We start from the raw sequence: 16,055 nt of genomic DNA on the forward strand, positions 1-16,055 counted from the left end.
AAGTGAGCATTAGGCTCCTATTTATAGAGTTTGAGATACCCCTTTGAATTTAAAATTCCACCAACCCTCATGGCTGTTACCAATGTTTAATTGGATGTTTATGGAATTAAAATGGAGATTTGGGAGTTATTTGGGATGTTAGAACCGTTCAATTTGGAAAAAACTGAAAATTCACATAGGCTGTCAGCCTCACTGGCCGCGGCCACTAGCTTCTATCCCCCAGGTCGCGGCCACTGAAAGTCAGTGGCTGCGCCCACAGGCCATTTTCAGCACAAAAAAGTCATTTTTCCAAAACGTTCCAAATCCTTTCCCACATGATTTTGTAACCTCCAAACACCTATTGAGAGTTAAAAACATGTCTCCAACAGTCATATATCATCATGACTTTATGAAATCCAATCTCAAATGTGTAACATATAATATACACATTATTGGTTAATATTTGGGAGTTACAAATTTGTAACTGATTTTGTAACTCCAAAATATGTCGCATTTGGGCACACACATTAGTCCAATTTTGTGACTCTCAATAATATGTTACAAGGAATGACAAATCACATTTGTGTGACAAATCACATTTTGTCACATTATTTAATCTAATATTATATTATATGAAATAATATAACACTAATTAGGGTATTACATTGTTCTACTATCATCTTAGGATTATTATTCACCTAATAGTCTAGGGTTCTAAGTAAAGTGATAAATTACAATTAACTATTGTGACGGGTATTTTAATTGCGATGGAGAATAAAACCCAAGTTAAATATGGATTGCATGCTTAATGAATTTGTTGCCTAAATTAACTTGTTTCCACTTAATGTAATGCTTTTTTTTAGTTAAATAGATCACACACTTAATGAGTATATTGCTTGGTAAAAATGATTAATTAATGAACACTTAGCTTAAATTAATTATAATAGAGAAACTGAGATAATTGACTGTTTAAATGTTATCCGCAAGGTTAATAATTTAATTCATAATAGAGAATAATATTTGTCATTGTTTATAGATTGATTATTGAAGGTGGAGAATAATTCTTAAGTGTTATTTAAAATCGTTATTACCAATTGTTCTTTTTTTATTACTTAATTTTATGTTATTAAATCTTGAAAAAAAATCTCCTTTTTAATTCTTGTTTTTATTATGAATGATAAGCTGACTAATAGTCCTCGTAGGTTGGACTAAAGACACGCATGCAGCAACTTGTGATACAGAAAGAGTATTGTAATGTACACTCTCTGATCAAGACCTAAATCATTCCTTATTTGTATCTTTTAATTTTCTAAGTGAGAGACACCACAAAGTCTTCGAAAGAATTGACAGTATGGATTTACTTGTAAGATACCATTTATCTTGGCAAGAATTAATGTGCTCATTCTATCTGAAAAACTTAATCAAATTTCTAATTCATGATCAATATCATGAAAATACAATTGCAAGTAAGTAGGAGGGGTGTCTGATGGCGACACAATTTGGTATATAAAATGATACATTTTTCCCTGCACTCTAAATGTGTATAAACCCTTATTCATTGCACATAGTATAGAAGAAAGGTTATGAAAAGTTCAATCTTTTTCATTAATGTCAATTCCTTAAATAATAAAGTAATCAAAATCCTATATCTTAGGTATATATCAACTATCCTATTTATACGAAAGACCACAACTAATATATTTGAAATTACAATGAAAGAAAGGAGTCAGAGTAAATCTACCGAATCTAAAGGAAGACTATAATAAAACATATTCAAAATGACATTCAAAAAATGAGTGAAGAGCTAACATAGTGAATATGCCCCCTCAAGATAGGCCACGATCAGAGAGGCTAATCTTGTCGTGTAACTGCTGAAATTGAGAAATAGGCAATGGTTTTGTGAGTAGATCTGCAAGTTGGTCAGCAGAAGAAACATGTGCCACACGAAGGAGACCAGATTGAACTTGATCGCGAATAAAATGATAGTCAACAGCGACATGTTTCATTCTTGAATGAAAGACAGGATTTGAACTTAATTGTGTTGCACCAACATTATCGCAATAAATAACAAGGGACTTCAGTAAGCCTATACCAAGTTATAAAAGGAGAGAAAAAATCCATCGAAGTTCAGCAGGGATGGCAACGACAGAGCGGTATTCTGCCTCCGTAGAGGAGCGAGCGACAGTTGGTTGCTTCTTTGAGCTCCAAGACACAAGGTTTCGTCCAAGATAAACGAGGTAAGCACTAGTGGAAGAGTAATCGTCTTTATTGCCAGCCCAATCTTCATCTGAGAAGGCATGAAGAGTTAATGGAGAGTCATGATATAGAAGAATCCCCTTGTCTAGTGTACCACACAAATAGCGTAAAATACGCTTAACAAGAGCCCAATGTTCGTTAGTTGGCTTGTGCATAAACTGAGCCATTTTGTTTACTGCAAATGAGATATCTGGTCGAGTTAAAGAGAGGTATTGTAGACTACCAACTGTTGCACGATATGGAGTTGGATCAGAAAGTGGTGTTCCCGAGTTTAGGGAGATAGTTAGTGAACTAGTTGGTAGTGGTGTCAAAACAAGTTTGTCATCTTCCATATTGGACCATTTGAGTAAGTCTTGAATATATCGTTTTTGTGAAAGCAAGACACCAAGATGATGTGGGAGAACTTCAACTCCTAGAAAATATGAGAGTGAGCCAAGGTCTTTGAGAGAGAAACGATGAGCAAGATAGTCAACGAACTATGAAACAAGAGCATCACTGCTACCAGGTAAAATAATGTCGTCAACATATACCAATAGATACAAAGCATGATTGTTGGACTGAAGAACAAAAAGAGATGTATCAAAGTGTGAATTCCTGATACCAGATTCTAACAAAAAGTGACGCAGTTCATGATACCAAGCTCGAGGAGCTTGCTTAAGACCGTAGATAGCTTTATGAAGTTTACACACATATGAGGGATGATTAGAATCCACAAAGCCTGGCGGTTAAGTCATGAGAGTTTGCCTTGGAGAAAGGCATTGTTGACATCCAATTGGTGGAGAGACCATCCATAATGTACTACAATACTGAGCACAAGTCTCACTGCTGTTGGCTTAACAACTGGGCTGAAGGTTTCATGGTAATCCACACCAGGTCTTTGATGAAATCCCTTGGTTACAAGGCGAGCTTTGTACCTGTCAATAGAACCATCAGACTTTCATTTCATACGATAAATCCATTTACAACCAACCAAATTAGAAATATCATCAGGAGGAACCAGTTCCCATGTTCCATTTCGAACAAGTGCATCATATTCCTCAGACACAGCTTGATGCCAATGGTGATCTTTGAGAGCTTGTGAAATAAATGTAGGTTCTGTGTGTTGGGAAACAATTTTGTGGGTGTGAAGATTGAGTTTCTTGATTGGTTTGGTGATGTTATTCTTGGCTCGGGTAGTCATGCGATGTTGGGCAGGAGGTGGAATGGTAAGGTTTGATTCTGTGAGTTGATGTGGTGGATGATTTGGTGGTTGACTTTCAGGTGCAGTCTGTTGTTGTGATGGGCCGTTTGGATGTGATGTAGCTTCGAATAAAGGCAATTCTGGAGAACTTGCTTTAGATGGAGTGGTTACCATATGGAAGAAAGGTTATGAAAAGTTCAATCTTTTTCATTAACGTCAATTCTTTAAATAATACGGTAATCAATATCCTATATCTTAGGAATGTATCAACTATCCTATTTATACGAAAGACCACAACTAATATATTTGAAATTACAATGAAAGAAAGGAGTCAGAGTAAATCTACCGATTCTAAAGGAAGACTATAACAAAACATATTCAAAATGACATTAAAAAAATGAGTGAAGAGCTGACATAGTCAATACATGGATCCTTATCATGTTTAGCACTAAAAGATGTGAATGAAAAATTACTGTTGTAGATGCGAACATTTTTTTTTGAACTCTTGTGCTTATGCAGATGTCCAAGTAAATAATTCAAACAACTCACTAGGCATATCATTTAGTTTTAGAACAATTTTTCCAGCAGAACAACAAAATCCGTTACTCTCATATTGAAACTTTTTTGCCCCACAATAAATACACAACTTTGGTGGTTGGAGTACGTGAGACAGGTACCAAGCCTAACTTAAAATCTTTTGTTTTTCATTTTTCCAATTTACTCATGGAATTCTTTATCGTTGCCTTATCTACATGTTAAATAAAAAAAAAAACATAAAAATTATTGAAATTATATAATACATTTTAAAATTATTTAAAAAATATCTTAAAATATACATTCACACTTCGATTTATTCCTCTGCACTTTGGATGTTGACCTTGTGTCAAACAAAAGTTATACAAATTATAAATTTTATTCATTAAATAATCAACAAGTGAGAAGCAACAGTTATTAATCAAATACGTGTATTACCAATTTCAAATATGCCAAAAATGAATAAATGATATTTTCCCCTTCCATTGTTGGCTTCTAACACGGCTTGATCACCACCACCATAAAAAAAATTAAATATAAAATGATATTATAGTCAGAAAAAAAATCATATTTTTATCATACCTATAATGTCCCTTCAAAAAAAAATCATACCTATAATGTTTTCATTAATTATCAATCCTTGATTTATGATTTGATTATTCCTTTTATTATTGTTTTTCAATATAACACTCTTTCCATTATTAGCTATTATACCTACATTTGGAATTACTTTAGATCTCTTAGATTTATTGTTGTTCTTCAGAAAGACATGCTCCATGATTTTGATCTATATGTCTCTTTTTCCTTTTTTCTCAAAGCATTATTTTCTCTCCTGCGCTTGTTAATTGCATTTGCAGCTATCTTATAATCCTTGTGTAGCTCTCCACTCATGATTTGACTATTCATCACATTCAAATTTTTTGTAGTTATATGACTATCATTGTTGTTTGCATATTTCAATGCCTCACGACACACAATCATATTCTCACTTATTTTTTCACTAATGTCATTAGGACTATCAATGATTTTTGAATAATCAATATGACTTTATTCGAAAGTGCATTGGTTAGCAATAACATTTGAGCAATCATTTTGGTTTTTCTCTGAGAGCATATCTTCACAACCATTAATCCGTGCGGTAGTCATCTTATTACAAAAATGTCGCGGTGCAAGTTTTTTATTATCTAGGGATAACTCTTGTATTCGTTTCATTTTTTGAGACAAACAATTATCTAAGAAGCACTTTTAGGTTCAGAAAGTACATAGAATGATTCATACCCAAAACTTAAGGCTGTCGTAATAGAAAAAAATCTTTCATTTTCAAATATCTGAGTTCACAAATAAAAATATAGAAAATTTGCATATACTTTGAATACCACATACAAAATAGCTCTCAAACATATAGCAAAAAAAAAAAGGGTTTACACTACTTGTTATGTAGAATCACAGTTTAGCAAAGTAAGGTCCTTTTAGAATCAAAGTCGACTACAAATTAGCCTAAATACGAAGGGCTCATAGTTTCTTAGATAGACGTTTGCAAACCATAAATTGATAAAATCAAGTATATTTAAATGAAAAAGGAAAGAAAACTGTTTGTTGACAAAAATTCTTTTAGAAACAACACTGTCCTTGATCAAAGTTTTATCCACTATTAAATATGAGCTAATATATTTTTAGCAAAATAATGATAATAATAATAAAAAAAGTGCTAATAAATCAAAACAGAGTCTGCTTGATGGGGTTGCTCTGCTGTTGCTAATGCATCAAAATAAACAAGTGAACCAAAAATAATAAACATTATTCACCTTGCCACTAAATTTCTTCTCATGCTCTCTAACAAGCCTAACATGGATCTTACGGAAGGCTTTCCTTAATCTATTTGGAACATGAATGACAAAAGCCTTCCTGCTCCCAGAGACATCAAGTTGGCTGCGCAACAAGGCTAAAATTGTCCGTCATTTAATAGGCAATATTGCTATGGTATCAGTCATTACACACAAATGTATATGTATATGTATATGTAATTGTTAGAATCTGCAGCTTCTAACTCCAAGACACAAAATTAATACACAAAAGAATTTTATGGTAATTTTGCAATTATTTCATGCGTCCACGAAAAATGGCAAATATAAAAAACCCAAAAACATTAAAAAAAGGCCCGGTCCAACCCAACAAGCAAAGCCACAAAAAACCCTAAAACATTGAGTTATTCAACTCAGAACACAGAAATCAAACACACAATATCAAGAACACAGATACACAAGAACAACAATGAAAGATTAGGGTTAGAGTTCGAGAGAAACAAACAGAGAAAGTAGATCTGAACACCAAAAGTTTGATCTCAGAGTTCACCCCAGAACGATGGGCTACGTCTCCGTCAAGCTACCTCAGAGTGCTTGATTATCCACTAGTCACAACAGGAATTACAAACGTTTGCAACAGATTTCGAATCACACACTTTGATTAATAATCTGTTCTTTATTTCTCTCTGTTTTCTTTTTCTTTTTTTTCTCTTACTAACTCCCTTTTTGTTCTTTCTTTTGCATGCGATTACAACTGAGCTCCTCAGAGCTTCTCTCTCTACCACTCTCTCTCTAGCTCAGCTCACAGGGGATAACTAAAGCTTCAGGTAGTTCTCTTCCAACTCGATCTGTTTTATATATGCTGTAGAAGTAGTCTAGGTTGCTGAGCTGTAGTTAGTTAGGCTTTTCTTGTTTCTGTTAGAGTCTGTTGTAACTGAAAGAAGTTTGAGTCTTTGTTTTGAGTGTCTGTACTGATAGTTTCCCTACGGGCAAACTTGTAATTTTTACCTGTTGTAATTAAACCGAGCTTATAAGGAGATTTACATAACAAATTCCACCTAAATCTCCTTATGAGCGATGGGAGTTTAATGTACTCTGAGGGTCTTAGCTTGATGACCACTAGGGTCAGTTTCCTTTGTTGATTCCTAGCAAGTTCATGCAATGTTTGAACTTGGCTAGGGTTACCACTTTAGTTCCCATATCAGCAGGATTGTGTTCAGTGGGAACTTTTTCCACTATGACCTCTCCCTGAGTCACTTTGTCTCTCATAAAGTGGTATTTAATCTCAACATGTTTGGTTTTGTCATGAAAGACAGGATTCTTACAGAGATGTATACGGCTCTGGCTGTCAGAGTAGATTATAGGGATTCTCTTCAGTAGATTTAATTCCTTTAGCACACCCTTAATCCACACAACTTCCTTGATAGCTTCTGTTGCAGAGATATACTCTGCCTCAGTAGTTGACAATGCAACCACTGGTTGTAATTGGACTTTCCAACTTATGCAGTTTCCCCCAATTAGGAAATAGTATGCAGAGGTAGATCTTCTAGTGTTCCTATCACCAGCATAGTCAGAGTCACAAAATCCTTCTACCAAAGTTGGGTTTTGTGACTGTTTAAACACTAATCCAATATTTGTAGTCCCTATTAGGTACCTGAATATCCACTTCATAGCTAGCCAGTGTAATTTTCCAGGGTTAGCCATATACTTGCTTAGCACACTTATAGCATAAGCAATCTAAGGTCTAGTACTTACCATTAAGTACATTACAAACCCAACAGCATTAGAGTAGGGTACTTTGCTCATCTCTTCTATCTCTTTATCTGTCTTAGGGCATTCATCTCTAGAGATCTTGTATTGACTTGTAATAGGCTGACTAGTCTTCTTAGCACTAGTCATCTGAAACTTCTCAATTACTTTCTGTATGTAATCTTCTTGGCACAGTTTTAAGATCCCTTTGCCTTTGTCTCTTACAATAGTGATCCCTAGGATTTTAGTAGCAGTACCTAAATCCTTCATTTCAAACTCAAACTTAAGCATTTCCTTAACTAGGTTTACCTTAGATCTTTCTTTGCTGATTATCAACATGTCATCTACATATAACAGTAAGTAGATGACATCCTTGATATCACTTCTGTGGAAGTACAAACAAGTATCATAGTAGCTCTTAGCAAAACCTTGCTTAGTCATGAAGGCATCAAATCTCTTATTCCATTGTCTAGGAGATTGCTTTAGTCCATATAGGGACTTAACTAGCTTGCATACCATATGTCCTTTTCCCTTTTCTACATAACCCTTAGGTTGTTCCATGTAGATGTCTTCCTCTAGTTCACCATGTAGGAAAGCAGTAGTGACATCCATCTGATCAATTTCCATGTTAAATTGATTTGCTAGGGCAAGCATTAGTCTTATAGTTTTGTACTTGACTACAGGGGAAAAAATCTTTGTGTAGTCAACTCCTTCCTTCTGAGTGAACCCTTTAGCCACTAATCTAGCCTTGTACCTCACTGGTTCATCCTTGCTTCTCCCTTCCTTCTGTCTGAACAACCACTTGCATTGCACTATACTCTTCCCTTTAGGTCTAGGAACATATATCCAGGTCTTGTTCTTCTTTAAGGAGTCCATTTCCTCATCCATAGCTTTACTCCATTTCTTTGCATCCTTGCATTTAATAGCTTCTTCATAAGTTTCTGGTTCTATCTTCTGTCCTTCTAGAATACTTAACAATGCATAAGTTGTATCCTCATTCCAGATATTGAAGTTGTACTTAGGATTAGGTCTAGGAGCCCTTCTAACTCTGTCCTTGGCCAACTGATAATTTGCCAGGTTCTCAGTTTGGATTTCTTCTTGGTTTCCCTGCTGTTCCACCTGAAGAGTGTCACCTCCTTGTTCCACCTGACCTGTATCCTGGTCTAGTTCATCTGGTTCAGCTTGTCCTGGATTATAAACATCTCCTAGAACAACTGGCCTTAAATCAAAACTGACAGTGTTTCCTGCAAGATTAGTATTAGAGCTATTTCCTGAAACATTAGGGTTAGTAGTAATGCATGGAAAAATGTTTTCATTAAAAATCACATCCCTACTATTTATAGTTTTCAAACCAGGTTTCTCCCTTACCCATAGTCTGTAGCCCTTAGTACCTTTAGGATAACCTAAGAAAACACATTTTAGAGCTCTATGCTCTAACTTACCAATGCTTTGGTGTGCATATGCTGCACATCCAAAGACTTTCAAATGTGACAAGTCTGGTGGTTTACCAGACCACCTTTCTTCTGGAGTTTTGAATTCCACAACACTTAATGGATACCTGTTGATCAAGTATGCTGCTGTGAGCACAACCTCTCCCCAGAAACCAGTAGCTAATCTAGCTTGAAACAACATGCATCTTGCATTGTTTAGGATAGTTCTGTTCATTCTTTCTGCCACACCATTCTTTTGTGGTGTTAGTCTGACTGTTCTGTGCCTTTGAATACCTGTTTTTCTGCAATATGTGTCAAACATATCATTGCAAAACTCTAGGCCATTATCTGTCCTTAGAGTCTTTACCTTTTTATTAGTCAGATTTTCCATTAAAGTTTTCCAGTCCTGAAACTTGGCAAATGCATCATTTTTATGCTTTAAAAGAAATATCCAAACCTTCCTAGAGTAATCATCAACTATAGACAAGAAATAACTACAACCCCCATGTGTAGTAACCTTTCTGGACCCCATAAATCAGAATGCACATATTCTAGTATATCTTTAGATTTATGTGTCCCAACTTTAAACTTAAGTCTTTGATGCTTACCCAAAATTCAATGCTCACAAAAATCAACTTTACTTACTTTATCTTTGCATAAAAGATTCTATTCACTCATTAATTGCAAACCTCTTTCACTGATGTGTCTCAGCCTCCTATGCCATAGAGTAGCTTTAGAATCCTCAGGTGAATTTGCTGCTGTGTTGTGGCAATTAGAAACTGGTTCCCCTTTTAGATAGTAGAGACCTCCCTCCTTGTAGCCTTTCATTATGGTCATGGAACCCTTGCTTAGTTTCATAGTACCTGTTTCAATTTTACTCACAACACCAAGGTCATCTAGAACACTTATAGAGATTAAATTTATAGCTAAATTAGGTACAAGTCTTACCCCTGTCAAAGACCTTACCACACCATCAAACATTCTGAAGTTTACAGTAGTTGAACCTTCAATGTGACATGTTTGATTGTTGCCTAGAATGACCTTTCCACCTTTAGATTCCCTGAAATCAGTAAGTAAAGATTTATCATTAGTCATATGAAAAGTACAACCTGAATCAAGAATCAATTCATTTTTAAAATTAGGGACAACAATATAAACTTCTCCACTTTCATAGCCATCACTTAGATTGGCTTTTGTTTGTTTTTCTTTCTGTTTTGAGAAGTAGTTCTCTCCTTGATTTGCATCACTGTCTTGATCATCAGGCTTGTTCTTATTATTCCTTTTCCAGCAGTAGCAATTCCTCCTGAAATGTCCTGGTTTTCCACAGTGAAAGCAGCCATTAGGATCCTTAGGACCCCTAGATTGAGACCTGCCTCTTCCTTGTTTTCCACCTCTGTTAGGGCCTCTGCTGTGACTTCTCCCTCAATCGTTCCATGGCTTCTTTTGCCGAGGCCTTTCTCTGCTTAGGTTTCAGCAATTCCTCCTGAAATGTCCTGGTTTTCCACAGTGAAAGCAGCCATTAGGATCCTTAGGACCCCTAGATTGAGACCTGCCTCTTCCTTGTTTTCCACCTCTGTTAGGGCCTCTGTTGTGACTTCTCCCTCAATCGTTCCATGGCTTCTTTTGCTGAGGCCTTTCTCTGCTTAGGTTTAGTTCCCCATTAGAACTACCTAGCTTGTCATTCTTTAATTCCAGGTCCATTGATTTTAGGGCAGAGATAACTTCATCCAAAGTTATAAAAGTCCTTCCATATTTAATGGCTGTTTTTACTTCCCTGTAGGATTCTGGTAGAGAATTTAGGATGATGATAGCCTGGTTTTCATCACTTAAAGACTTATTCTCACCAGAATTAGCCAGTTCTATATGCATTCTTAGAAACTCATCCAGATTCTACTCAAGATTCTTGGATTTGTTCATCTTGAAACCAAAGATTCTTTCTTTGAGAAAAATCTTATTGGTTAAAGACTTCCGCTGAAAATGCTCTTCTAGCTTTCTCCATATCCCAGCTGGAGTCTCTTCTTTATCCACTAATCTGATGATTGCATCACTCAGATTGAAGATTGTAACGACCCGAATTCGCTAATAAGGCTTAAGGGCCTTGATTAGAGTGCCTGAAGGGCATAATGGGAATTATGTGTGATTTTAATGATTAAGATGCATGATTATGATTTAAAGCATGTTATATGACTATTTGAATATCTGAGATGCATGACTATGTGTATTAGTATGCATGTAGGCCCTGATTAGGTTAGAAGGACATAATCGTAATTTTGGCCATTGTGGGCATAATTGTATTGATATATGTGATAATTGTCGAGACCATATTATTATGTGCATATATCTGTGATCTGTGACTCGAGACGATCCTAGTGAGCAAAGTAGCGAAAAAGTCATGGCGGGGATTTATACCCGGCTCGGGGTGAGCTCAGGGGTATAAATGGGAATTTAGTGAATATACTGGAGTCTTTCTTGACATTGAGGAATATTATTGGTGATTAATTAGGTATTGGAAGCTAAGCGAGAAATATTAGAGACACTCGAGGAGTTAGCGGGAATTGGGGTAAAATGACTAGAATGCCCATAAGTGGACTAAAGGGTTAGAAATAAAGGGGAGGGCATTAAGGTCATTTGGCTTTCTAAATGTGGGAATTACTGAGGCTTTATGTTAGTGGGAATTGTAGAGAAATGTAGAAGTCTGAAGGAGAAGGAAAAGGAAGGGAAAAGAAAGGGAGAAAACAGAGAGAGAGTTCTCTAGGTCGGTTTACATCTCCTTCATCAGTTTCTTGAGGATTTCTGGAGCAAAGCTCAGACGAGAGCTGGGAAGGACTAAGCATCAAGGGTTCAAAGCTAAGTTTGACGAATTGGCAGAGGTTTAGCAAGAGGACACTAACACTTGAGGTAAGACTTTAGAGTTCTTCAGTTTCTGTTTTTGGTTTTTAAGCTATGGTGTTTAAGTTGAATTGGATGGGAACTTTAGGGAATTCAGGCCTAAGACTGAGGAGGATCAAGCCAAGGAAGCCTAGAGGCAGCTTGTGGTCAAAATCCCACCAAAGGTATAAATTCTAAGCTCTAACTTTGATGTTCAATTGGTTTCTGTTGAGTTTTAGTGTCTAGAAGTGGCTATGGTGAATTTTGAGTTTGGGGATGCATGTGCTTGAGTTCTAGGTGTTTGGGGTGCTTGGGATGAGTGGAGTATGGTCATAAGGTTGTTTTTGAGTTTGGGAAAGATTTGGAGGAGTTTTGGTTGAGGTTGGTTTGAGGAAATCGCAGAAGGGAAAAACTGGTGTTTGCAAGTCTGTGACTAGCGCTACAGCGCTAGCCTTTGGGCGCTACAGCGCTAGGCCAAGCTTGCTGATGGGATTTTGCTTCTGTTTGTAGCGCTGTAGCACCCTCCCATGAGCGCTGTAGCGCTACCCTGACTTCTGAAGGGGATTTTAGGGTTGTTTGCAAGGGCTTTTGACCTAAGGTTTGAGGTTAGATTCCACCACCTTGTTTGGTGGAACTAGGACCTCTCGGGGGCTCGGGATTGGCCCCGAGGCTAGGTTTTGGACTTAAGGATTGATGATGAATTTAGCCCATGGTTGTGTTTAGGTGAGCGCTAGGGCTCAAGGGGGATCGTGCTCAAGGAGTCGGGGGATCAAAGCTAGTGAATTGAAAGGTAAGAAAACTGCACCTAGTTATATGTTTGTGATGGGACTAAGTGCTCCCGATACTTGTATCATGTCATTGATGGTATTACGCCATGAGACATGCAAAAGCGGCCTAAGAGTGCCGTACATAATATTTGCGCATAGGGCGCGGCTTGGCTACTGGTAGCCGAGGATAGCTTAATATTCACTGAGCTCGGTTTAAGCGGGCCGGAGTCAGTGGGATAACGGAGGGAGCAGCCTGAGGGCGCTAGCCCTAGTTATCAATTGTGCAGTGATATATGATATGATTTGGTATGCTTAGTATGTTGAATACTTGACTATACTGAATGATTACATGGTTGAGATTATGTGAAGTAGTATGTGATGTTGACTTGTCTGTTGATTGCTTATGCTCTGCTGTTGTGTTTTCTTGCTGGGCCTTGGCTCACGGGTGCTACGTGGTGCAGGTAAAGGCAAGGGCAGGTTGGACCAATCCTGAGGTGGAGGGCTGCGGGGTTGAATGTACATAGCCCGCTGTTCGATCACCATGGTCGAGGAGTGGATCAGGATAGGGATCACCTAACTGTTTGTTTTGCCTTAGTATGGCTGGTTATAGTATCTGAACCTTATAACTTTTGTAAACGATCCTTAAACTTGTATTTTTTTTTGGGATCCCGTGAAAACATATAGTGTTTCTTAATGAAAATGTGGCTTTTGAGACCAAAACATCTTAAACCCTAGTTCCTTTACAGTTTCGATGACACACTTTTAATTAAATGACTTGATTAGCAAGTCTGGCACTTTATAAACACACAGTGTAACGGTCTTGGCTATCTAGGGCATTACAAAGATGATAATTCCAATAGAAGTTTCCAGGTATTCTTCCTGCTGGATTCTGGTTGTATTCTCTGGCCATTCAATAGGTTCTTCCAGAACCCTTAGCAACTTTTGTTGTGCCAGCAAAGATCTGATCTTTCTCCTCCAGATCCTATAGTCACCTGAGCCATCAAACTTATCAATGTCAGTCTTAACACTACTCATATTGATTATGTTAGAATTTAAATCAGAGATAGGGTTAGGAATCCCATGTTGATCATTCAGTGGCACATCCACTAAATCTCCAATGTCATTGTCATCTTCTTGTAGATTCAATCTCTCCTGATATTGAGGATCAATTTCCTCTGGTCCTTGATTATCGATTTCTTCCAGTCTTGCTTGTTAATTGTATCAATTTGTGTCTTGAATCTTGCAGAAAAGCTTGGCTCTGATACCACTGTTAGAATCTGTAGCTTCTAACTACAAGACACAAAATTAATACACAAAAGAATTTTATGGTAATTTTGCAATTATTTCATGCGTCCACGAAAAATGGCAAAAATAAAAAACCCAAAAACATTAAAAAAAAAAGGCTCGGTCCAGCCCAACAAGCAAAGCCACAAAAAACCCTAAAACACTGAGTTATTCAACTCAGAACATAGAAATCAAACACACAATATCAAGAACACAGGCACACAAGAACAACAATGAAAGATTAAGGTTAGAGTTCGAGAGAAACAAACAGAGAAAGTAGATCTGAACACCAAAAGTTTGATCTCGGAGTTCACCCCAGAACGATGGGCTACGTCTCCGTCAAGCTACCTCAGAGTGCTTGATTATCCACTAGTCACAACAGGTATTCCAAAAGTTTGCAACAGATTTTGAATCACACACTTTGATTGATAATCTGTTCTTTATTTCTCTCTGTTTTCTTTTTCTTTTTTTTCTCTTACTAACTCCCTTTTTGTTCTTTCTTTTGCATGCGATTACAATTGAGCTCCTCAGAGCTTCTCTCTCTACCACTCTCTCTCTAGCTCAGCTCACAGGGGATAACTAAAGCTTCAGGTAGTTCTCTTCCAACTCGATCTAGTTTATATATGATGTAGAAGTAGTCTAGGTTGCTGAGCTGTAGTTAGTTAGGCCTTTCTTGTTTTTGTTAGAGTCTGTTGTAACTGAAAGAAGTTGGAGTCTTTGTTTTGAGTGTCTGTACTGGTAGTTGGCCTACGGGCAAACTTGTAATTTTAACCTGTTGTAATTAAACTGAGCTTATAAGGAGATTTACATAACAGTAATAATAGAATCACACCATCAATCAGAACCACAAATCAAAATTCCAATATATATATATTTGTAGATTTTTTAGCTAAATTTATGACTCCTTTTTGTTAATTCACAATACATAGGCTCTAATTAACAACTTAATTAACTTAAAATAAAAAACAATGCATATTGTTCTAACATAGGATATCTAGATCTATGGAGCTAATCTACATAACAAGGGTAAATACGAAAACAATGTGGATCCTATCTAGAGATTTGAAGGCCAAGTAAGTAACACAACAAGCATACAACAAACAAACCTCATTTGGCTACAAATAGCAATCTTTGCTTATCAAAAGCACACCAAAACAACAATTATTGCCAATTTTCTTTCTAAGTCTCAGTTAATGGCTTATTTCTTTAGTCAACAAAGACACTTTATGCCAAAAATGGGTTTCTAATGACAACTCTTTAAAGGCAAATATATCCAAAACAACATAATACAAAAGCATAAAAAGTTCAATTCAAATAGTCCTTTAAGGTTTTAATATTGAGTGGTTCAAACACATTTTTATTACATAACTACTATTGTTGCTGCGACCCCATATATATATAATGAAATCAACTTAACTAATTTGTAGGGCACACCCTTTAATTAATAAAAGGTTAATCAGAAGACACTTTAGATATATTTTTCTTCATGTCATTTCAGAATGTATATATTTATATATATATATATACATATATATATATATAACTTTCAATTTTCAAAGTAGGCAATGTCATGTTGAAATAATAGAGTCGAGAAGTATAAACAAATTATACCACAAAGATCTTAACTTGATGCAAAACTCATATAAAAAATACAAAATGCAACTGAAAATTACAACACCACATTTCATATAGCAAGTGTCGTCACTACACTACCCTTTTCAGCAATAACAATGTCGCAACAAATATTTCAGACATAACATAATCAAAAGCGAGGGAGAGGAACAAGTAAGACAAACCTAAAATACATATAAGTCATTGCAAGCTAGGCTTGGCTTGTCTAAGCTTTTTAAAAAAAAAAAAAAGAATTCCCTAATTGCAAGCTACCTATCACTTCACTATGTCCTCTCGATTTCAACATAGAAAGAATGATGTCATTTGTGGACTATGACCCATGATTTAGATTCTAATCTTTACAAAAAGGCATACGAAGATAACAATATCAACTAATTAGATAAAAAACTTAAAGAAGTGCAAGAAAGAATACGGGGATTTACATGATTAATGTTATTAATAAACCCTAGTCTACGAGTAACTTGTGTTAGGATATGGAGAGCTTGGAGGTTTTCAGCTCCTACAGAGTTCAGACAGCGTTTTAGCAATGCTCTTAATACGAAAAAATGGGGGTCCTTTTACAAAGTGTGCCCTA

At 36.3% G+C, this 16,055-nt stretch overlaps 1 long non-coding RNA gene across 2 annotated transcripts in view; it reads right to left on the reverse strand.

Moving 5' to 3' along the window:
- Positions 1–14,229: 14,229 nt before the first annotated feature.
- The window catches only part of LOC133823930 (uncharacterized), a 30,024-nt gene continuing 28,198 nt past the window's right edge, over positions 14,230–16,055 (reverse strand). For both annotated transcript variants that reach the window (XR_009888474.1, XR_009888473.1), the window contains exon 6: positions 14,230–14,621. This is a non-coding gene — a long non-coding RNA (uncharacterized LOC133823930). The remainder of the gene's footprint in view (positions 14,622–16,055) is intronic.

This window comes from Humulus lupulus, chromosome 3 (genome assembly GCF_963169125.1).
Source record: "Humulus lupulus chromosome 3, drHumLupu1.1, whole genome shotgun sequence".
In the NCBI taxonomy this organism is placed as follows: Eukaryota; Viridiplantae; Streptophyta; class Magnoliopsida; order Rosales; family Cannabaceae; genus Humulus; species Humulus lupulus.